Genomic DNA, 8,144 nt, shown 5'->3' with positions numbered 1-8,144 from the left:
GGCTGCTGACCCAGAGTCAGTGCCCTGCGGCTCCCTCCACCGCCCCAGCCCTGTGTGAGTGGGGGAGGTGAGTGGGGATTAGGGAAAGGTGTGAGACATTCTCAGAACTACACTTGTTCCTGGCTTCCCAGGTTGAAAACGTTTTGTGGCAGTTTTAGTTACAGTGTAGGGTTCCCAAGCCTGAGTCTGCACAAAGGGGTGTCCCCTTCAAAGTCAGTGGGAAGGAGAGAGCACCGGCGATGGGATCCCCACCCCCACCCCAACGTGGTCCCTGCAATCACACAGGACAAACTGCATCTTCCCCAGCAGAGCCTCTCATTCCTAGATGGCAGCTGAAGCTCAAAGGGGAAGTGACTGGTCCAAGGTCACACAGCTGCCCATGGCAGAGCCCTAGTTCTTGGCTGATGGGAAGCAATTGGATGCCAGGAGTCCTGGTTATGAACCAGAGGAACCATTGCAAAAGGAGTCTGGGGTAGGGAGGCTGGCCTGTTCATTCATTCAACACATTTTTCTGAGCACCTACTAGGCACCAGGCAAGTTCTAGGTAGAGATTCTTATCCTTGTGGAGTTGATAGTCTAGGGATAGAGTCAATCCCTGGAGCCTGGGGTCATCTGATGGAGATACAGCCAGCCAGCTGCTGAGGGTCTAGAGCCCTGGGGACGGAGACTGAGGTATGGGCAAGAGGGCCAGGCTGAGGCTGCAGTGCAGGCAGCCGAGGGGAAGTGTGTTAACATCCCAAGCCCCTGAAGGCTTCTTCTCAACAGTGGGAGCCCTCCCCTGCATAGCTTCAGTGACCTTGCACCCAGAGGGTGAAAGGCTCATATGGCACACAATCCTAGCAGTCGTCCTGGAGGAAGCCATGGGACTGGGACCAGATAAGGTGCTGGTTCTTCCCAGTGCAAGGAGAAACTGAGTCAGGAGGTTTGAGGAGGGTGGCCGTCGGGGAAGAAAGAGTCTGGATGCTTCCTTCCTGTTCTGCCACGCTTGCAGACACCTTGCAGCACTTGGAAGAAGGCTGGCCGCGTGACTTGACCATCCCCTCGCCCTCCCTGGGCCACAGTCTCTACAAGAATGCAGGGGTGGGCTGGAATGAGCTGTTTCAGCACTGGCTGCCCTGGGTTCTGGTCCAGGGGCTCAGAGACCCTCCCAGCGGGAGTTCTGGTTCACCTGCGAGTGTTCCCCTGGCCAGATGACGCCCGAGGGCACAGGCTGCAGGGGAGGCCGAAGCAGCTAGTGGCAGCCAGCACTCCACACCAGCGTGTGAGGAAGTGCTGTGTACACACGTGTACCTGAGTGAGCGTGTAGAGTGTGCTCACACCCCCATGTGGGTAGGAGTGTGCCTTGTGGGTAGGTAGCTGTATAAAACATTATGTACACGAGGGGGTGTGTATCTTGGTGTACATGTAGGATTGTTTATGGGGTGGGAAGAGGTAGCGTGTGTACATGTGTGGAGTGGGGGGGTCACACACATGCAGGCCCAGATATGCATATGGAGGGTGTGTGTGTGTGTGTGTGTGAGAGAGAGGGGGGGGTGTCCTGGAAGGCCTGGAGAGGCCTCTCCCGCACCCTGCAAACCCCCTCTGTCCACATGGTCAGCCTGTGGCTGGCGGGCCCTGACCAGTCAATGAACTCAGGGTCTGGAAGAGTCAGCGGCTTTTCTGACCTCTTTGCCAAATGGGATGTCAGCACGGGGGCGGAGGAGGGGGTGCGAGCTTAGAAAGGCCAGGCTGAGGCTGCAGTGTGGAACTGCAGGGACTTCATGACAACTGGCTGGGTGGGGAAACCTGCCCTGTTGGTCCCTGGTTGGGGCAGGGCTGGGTGCCACTGTGGGTGGGGGAGGCAGCCGAGAAGAGGCTCACGCTTCCTGGGGACCCGTGGGTTCCTTGTGGGGGTGTGATCATGCTGGGGCCTCCAGGGAAGGTGGGGAGGGGACCTCTCCAGGACTGAGCGCCCCCCAGGGCTTTCACATGTGATCCCGTATGAGCTCACAGCAGCCCCATGAGGTAGGAACTCTCATCCCTGTTCTGCAGACGAGGAAACCGATGTGTTTCATCAGCAAGGCAAAGGGATGTGTCCGCAGAGAGCTAGGGTGAATGGTGGCGCTGGCCTGGGAACGCCGGCTGGTGTGTTTCACCCTCCACCCTGCAGCCGCATGGGCTGGAGCGCGGGGATGGCCCTTAGAAACACCCCTCTAGAGATGCTTTGAAGTATAGGTATTGGACCTGCTCTGACTCAGACCTGGTGCTCCCCATCCCACTTCTTGGGGAGGCCCTCTACCCACGTCTCTATAATTTGGGGGTGGTAGACATCCATCACCATGCAGTGGGGCCACCACAAATAAACAGAAGCCTTTATGAGTGGCAGGCTCTTTCTCCCAGGGCCAGCCAGAGCAGGGCCCTCGTTAGGGCAGAATGCCTTGGTCCAGGTCAGGCCGCCTCAACTCACTGCTCTGGCTTGTGTCGTTCCTTTGTGAGGTTGGAGGGGCCCCAAGATCACAGACCTGGGGGTGGGGGTGTGCACTGTCTTTGCCCCCAGCAGACGAGATGAGCTTTTGGGGTGCTGTTTCTTCAGCCGTTTACTAGTTTCCCATAGTAATGACTACTCTGCCTTAGCTTCATAGTTCCGAGTGCTCTCACAAACACTCTCATTTTATCCTCACACCAGCCCTGTGATGAGGAGTTAATATACCCATTTTATTGAATAAGAAACTGAGGCTCAGGGAGGGTGGGTCTGGGACTAGCCTCAGATCTCCCAGCCAGGAAGTGGCAGGTGCTCCAGTGGTCCCGAGTCCCGGTCCAGACCTGGCTCCGAGGGGCATGGCCATGGCAGGACTTCTCCAGGGGCAGGCCTGCACTGGCTGGCCAGCAAGGCCACTGGAATCCACTCAATTCGTGTGGGAGCTGTGTGAAAGCTGCTCCCTGTCCTCCCCTCCGGAAAATATTGTGGGGAGCGGGGAGAGATGGAAAGAAGCAAAGGTGTCTGCAGCATGGGAGGGCTGGAGATAGTGCTGGGGAGGGGTCCCCCTGGGGAGGGGTCTCCCTGCCCTTGGCTTTGGGCAAGGTAGAGGACTGCCAGGGACCAGCAGTTCCTGGAACATGAGCCCATCGATGGGGTGTTCAGTGCCAGCTGCTGCCATGTTCTCATCTGTTTGTGGCAAAATGAGAAAAATAGGGAGAACATAGTGAAATTTTTGTAAAGCTAGACCTAGTTTGAAGTACAGCCCTTTCTCCTGAGCTACGTATTTTCAGTTGTGTGTGTATGTGTGTTTAAAAGGGCCTTTTCCTTGACATTTCCTTAGAATGTCCTTAACTCAGCGCAGTGAGAAACTGGTGACCACAGCAGATCTGAAATTGTTTTTTTTGGAAATGTTAGTGATCTGAGAAATCTGAAGGACTGGGAACCCCTGAGCTAGCTCGGGTTCTGGGTGAGACCTGGCATGGAGGGAGTTGTTTTTTTAACTGAGGGATGATGTCCGAACTGCTGGAAAAACCAAAGCGGGGAAGGGGTCTCTGTTCCTGCCCAGACTTGGCTCCCACAGCCCCAGAGCCCAGGAAACCCAACAAGAAGGAAGATTTGAGTAACTGTATGGGGATTCTGAGGAAGGCAGCAGGGCCAGTTTCCATGCCACACACCCTCAGCCTCTCCTTTGACCTGGAGCCAGGAGGAAATGTTCCCTTAAACCTCACCCCTGCTTCGCCCAGCCCCCCAAGGCTTGTTCCAAAATAGCCCAGGCCCTGGAGGAGACGTCATGGGTCCGGCTGGTTGCCCGCCCCTCCAAGAGGGCATGTCGGTAATGCCAAGGCCAAATATAGAGGGATACAGGACACTAGTGGGGACCTGGGACCTGGGGGGTCCTGACGGCCTCACAGTGCCTGCCCCGCCCCTGCCCCTCCCCAGCCCTGCACCCCTAACAGGGCAGCTGGGAGGCCAGCACCTCCTGGCCTGGCTGACCCTCCCCTGGGATGTGTCCCCACAAGCCCAGAATGGAGCTGGAGGCCGGCCCCAGGGGCACCAGGCCTGGGCTGGGTGGGGGCATGGGGGCACCTTCTCTGTCTGGGGGTCTCAAAGCACCTTCATAAGCATCACTTCCCACAGGCTGCTCCCGACATCAGGAGGTGGAGAGGAACCTCCTGCCGTCTGTTCTTCCAGCTTCCGAAGGTGACCGAGGACATAAACCCGGGGGCGTGGGAGGCAGGCGGCCAGGCAGAACCCCAATAAACTGCTGGCTGAATCGAACTGCAAATAATTAGTCCTGATCGCCAAGGTTGCCTCCACCCTCCACTCCCGGGAATTAAAAGTCAAAGGGCAGAGCTGCTGACGCAAATGTCAGGGGAGACACGCGGTTTCAAGCAGCTGGGCTCCTGCTCCCGGGACTCTGCTGCCTGAGGTCGCCGGCTCCCAGCGCCCTGGACACGCTGTCCCCCAGGCTGGGCCTTGAGAGCCGGTGGCTTCCAACGTGTCCTCAGGGAAGGGGGCTCCGCTCCCTGTCCTTCCTCTGGGTTCTAAGGTCAATTTAGAATTTGACTGAGATTAATCAGAAATCCCCGTGAAATGGTGCTGCCAGTGCCTGGGGGACTGGGGAGAAGCAGCAGTCCAGCGCTGAGAGCCTCCCCCTTCCGCTCCTAAAAAAGGAGAAAGGCACCTCCGCTCTCCCTGCCAGGGGAAGCCTGGCCTCCTAGAACCGGCTGTGTCCCTCCAGGCCGTCCCTAGGCAGGCACCCCGTCTGTGCTCCAGTGGCGACCCCCAGCGGTCATTGTGGGACTTGAATTTAGCGAGGCCTCGGGCACAGTGGCTGCAGACCAGCCCTGCAGCCTGCCCCTGGGGCCAGTGGCTGAGGAACGCCAGGGCACATCAGGTTTAGGGCCTTGGTTTTGGGGGGGTGGGCAGGAGGGTTGGCATTGGGAGGTATTTTTATACGTGCTACATTATCCTAATTGAACTGGATCTCGGCCTGGATGTCCCACTCTTAGCAAATCAGCTTCGACATGTCTACGAATGCACTTGTCACCATCTAAGCCCTAAACCTCCTCCTCCTCTTGACCTTCCTATTTCTATTAATAGCGCCGCCACCCTCACAGTCCCTCAGGCCCCAAACCTGGAGTCACCTCCACTTCCTCCGCCCCAGGCTGGCGCCTGGTCCTGCCTCTCCTCCCTCCTTGACACTCATTGTCACTACCCCGGGCAGTTGGCATCTCCCCTGAGCCACTGCCATCCTCAGCAATGCCGCTGGGTCACTGGGTACCTGACCATCCCCCTCCACATTCTGGCTTTGTGACTTTGGGCAAGTTACTTAACTTCTTTGACTTCAGCTTCCTGAGCTGTAAAATGAGGACAATAATCACAGTCCTGACCTCACAGAGCACAGCATGAATTAAATGGTCGTGTGTGTGTAAGGCCCTGTCACATAGGAAATGCTCAGTGTGTGTGAATTGTTAAGGACCAATTATCTAAGCCAACCCCTCCACTTTACAAACAAGGAAACTGAGGCCAGTGAGCCGGATGAAAGCTAATAATTGGCATTGAGTTGCAGGTGTCTTTACAGCACGGGCAGTGGGGGCGCCTGGAGTCTGGGAGCTCCTCCACCTGCCTCTGTCACCACATTCCAGACCCCAGGATTGAAGGCCGCCTCCTGAGTTCATTGGGCCCACCCACCTGCCTTCAGGGGAAGGTATGCCTGGGTGAGTCTGAGGTCATTCAGCCAGCAAACATCTTCTGGAATGAGACAACTACAGGTCACGTCCAGTGGCCGTGAGTCAAGGTGACCCATCTGCAAGGTGATGAGTGAGGGCTGGCCTCGGGGAGCTGGGCAAGCAGGGGTGTCCACACGTCAGATATCCCAAAGGGGCAGGCACCTTGTCCTGCAGCAACCCTGCCTTTGCATCGCTGTCCCAGCCCCCACTCAGCTAGCCTCCAGTCCCCAGGGGGCCTTGCAGGGGTCCGAGGGGGGAAGGCAGGCTGCCTGAGCCGGCTTTCCATCCAGGCCTGTGTTCCCTGCAGGCAGATGTCCTTAACAGCTACTAAACTCCCTGAAATTGAAGGTGGGAGCCTTGTTCTGGGAAGAGACTTTCAAAGGGGATTTTCAACCACAGAAGCGTCAGTGAGAAAAGGAGATGATCCAGGTTTCAACGTGGGGCTATCCTAGGGCCCCTGGACACATACTGTGTAAGACAGTGGTTCTCAAAACTGGGATGGTTTTACTCCCAGGGTAATTTGGCAATGTCAAGAGACACTTTTGGTTGTCACAACTGGGGTGTGCGTGTGCAGCTGGCATTTAGGGGGTAGAGGTCAAGGATGCTGCTAAATACCCTACCATGCACAGCAGAGGCCACACGCAAGAAAGTGCCCGGCCCCGCCTGTCAGTGGTGCGGAGGGTGAGAAGCCTGTCCAGTGAGGAAAAGCCCCACCATGAGGCTGCCTTGAGGGTTCAGGGAAGCGATAAGCACGAAGGATGCGGGATCAGCCAAGCTCTTGCTCCATGTGTGCAGGGGACCTGCCTCCTCGAGGCCTTTTCTTGGCCTGAGACACCCTGCTGGTGGGCAGAGGTGGAGAGGGCACATATTCTGCTCTCTCACCATCACAGAATTTTCTGAAATGATCTTTGTGTTTCTGCCCTGCCAAGTTGGGGTAGACTTTCTGGAACACTCAGGGCTCACTTATCAACCCTTTCAGCAAGGAAAAAGCAGGCCCTAGAAGGCGAAGCCCATAAATTGTTTGAAACCAGGCACTTACCACTCCCCCTCTCCCAAGCTGTGGTCTTCATGGGGGACCGACCCGCCCACCCTTTTTACTTGCACTTGTGAGGCAGAGAGAGGAGATGGGAGGCAGAAGTTCCCTTCAGGAGCTCCCCCTCACCCCAGATGGGGAGGAGGGCGTGTTTGGGAGCAGCCCTGCACAGAGGCAGGGGCGTGGCGTGGAGCCCGGTCAAGGGGCTGGCAGGTGCCCTGCCTCTCACCTCGGCAGGCGCCTGATTCTCCCTCAGCCTCAGCAGCCACGGGGTCAAGTGTCTTCTCTACAAAACTCATTCTCAAGTTAGGCGCCGCCTTCTGCCGGATCAGAACCCCCACACCCTGGCCCCTGGCTCTGCCTTGCTGGTCTGCCCTACTCAAGTACTACAGGTTATGGGGTCGTGTTTGGTGGTGGGTGGGTCGGGCCAGTCAGCACAGATGGGACCCTGAGACCCCTCTCTGGCTGCTCACCTATTGGGCCTGAGGGATCCGGGGGGTTAAAATCACATGTGCCCTCTCTGGGTCTGTTTAAGGCACTGTTTAATGGGGGGACACTCCCACCTTCCAAAACACAGCGATGGTGTCCCGCTGGGGTCGGGGTGTGGCTTCAGCTTGTGTCCAAGAACCCAGCTGACTCCATGGACAAGCCCCGACATGCAGCTGTTCCTGAAAAGGCAGTGACAGCAGCGGGGGAGGGGCACAGCATTGGGGGTGGGAGGGACAGGGAGAGGAGACCCAGGGCCCCGAGGGCAGGCCTCAGGACCTCACAGCAGGGTTTGCACTCAGTTTCCAGGGAGGAGCAGCCTCCTGCCGCAGGAGTCTCTTCTCTGAGGAAACCTTTTTGCTTTTATTGGAAATTTCTTCCTGATGGGAGACATCTGACCCTTACCTTTTGTTCTATTGCTTAGTTCTGCCGTGGGGTGGGGGCTGCCTCCCCTAAGCTTCCGTCACCCCCATGTTCTGTTCCCTCCCAAAGGTGCTCAGAGGCCGCAGGCCATCTTGCCTCCTGTCTGTCTTCTCCTGTAGGGGCTCCACAGCTGCGGAGGGCACCTGGGCCAGGGCTTCCTGCCCAAGGTGTGGTCTCATCACAAGCCTGGGTGCAGGCCCCAAGGGAGCGGGGCTGGGCTGCCTGGCTGTCTCCTCCCAAGGACCCTCATCCTTCTGGTTCTTCCAGCTCCCATCCAGCTTTCTTGTCTTTTTCTGAAGCAATAAACCTTCTGACAGCCTCTCAGGCTCTTTCCTTCCTCGGGCAGCCTCACGGGCACTCCCGGCTGGTGTGCACAGGAGGCTGGGCGAGGAGGGAGAAACTGAACGGTGGGTGGGTGCTGGGAGCTGTCTCCTTGACCCTGGTGGGCGAGGGATGGAAACTGCGTGTGGGGCCTGCTGGCTGGAGTGTGGGACATTCATACCAATCTGGG

The 8,144-nt window shown here is 57.5% G+C and overlaps 1 long non-coding RNA gene across 2 annotated transcripts; it reads right to left on the bottom strand.

Annotated features, from left to right (window-relative positions):
- Window positions 1-2,508: 2,508 nt before the first annotated feature.
- LOC140849115 (uncharacterized) lies at window positions 2,509-7,312 on the bottom strand. Of its 2 annotated transcripts, none has more exons than XR_012130690.1 (3): window positions 7,288-7,312; window positions 4,073-4,227; window positions 2,509-3,145 (listed from the first exon to the last, which is right to left on the bottom strand). It is a non-coding gene; the product is annotated as an uncharacterized lncRNA (long non-coding RNA). The 2 variants fall into 2 exon arrangements; XR_012130689.1 differs by lacking the exon at window positions 7,288-7,312 and adding an exon at window positions 4,644-4,859.
- Between the last annotated feature and the right edge of the window lie 832 nt (window positions 7,313-8,144).

Source organism: Manis javanica, chromosome 4 (genome assembly GCF_040802235.1).
Source record: "Manis javanica isolate MJ-LG chromosome 4, MJ_LKY, whole genome shotgun sequence".
Taxonomy (NCBI): domain Eukaryota; kingdom Metazoa; phylum Chordata; class Mammalia; order Pholidota; family Manidae; genus Manis; species Manis javanica.
This window is presented reverse-complemented; position numbering and strand designations above follow the sequence as displayed.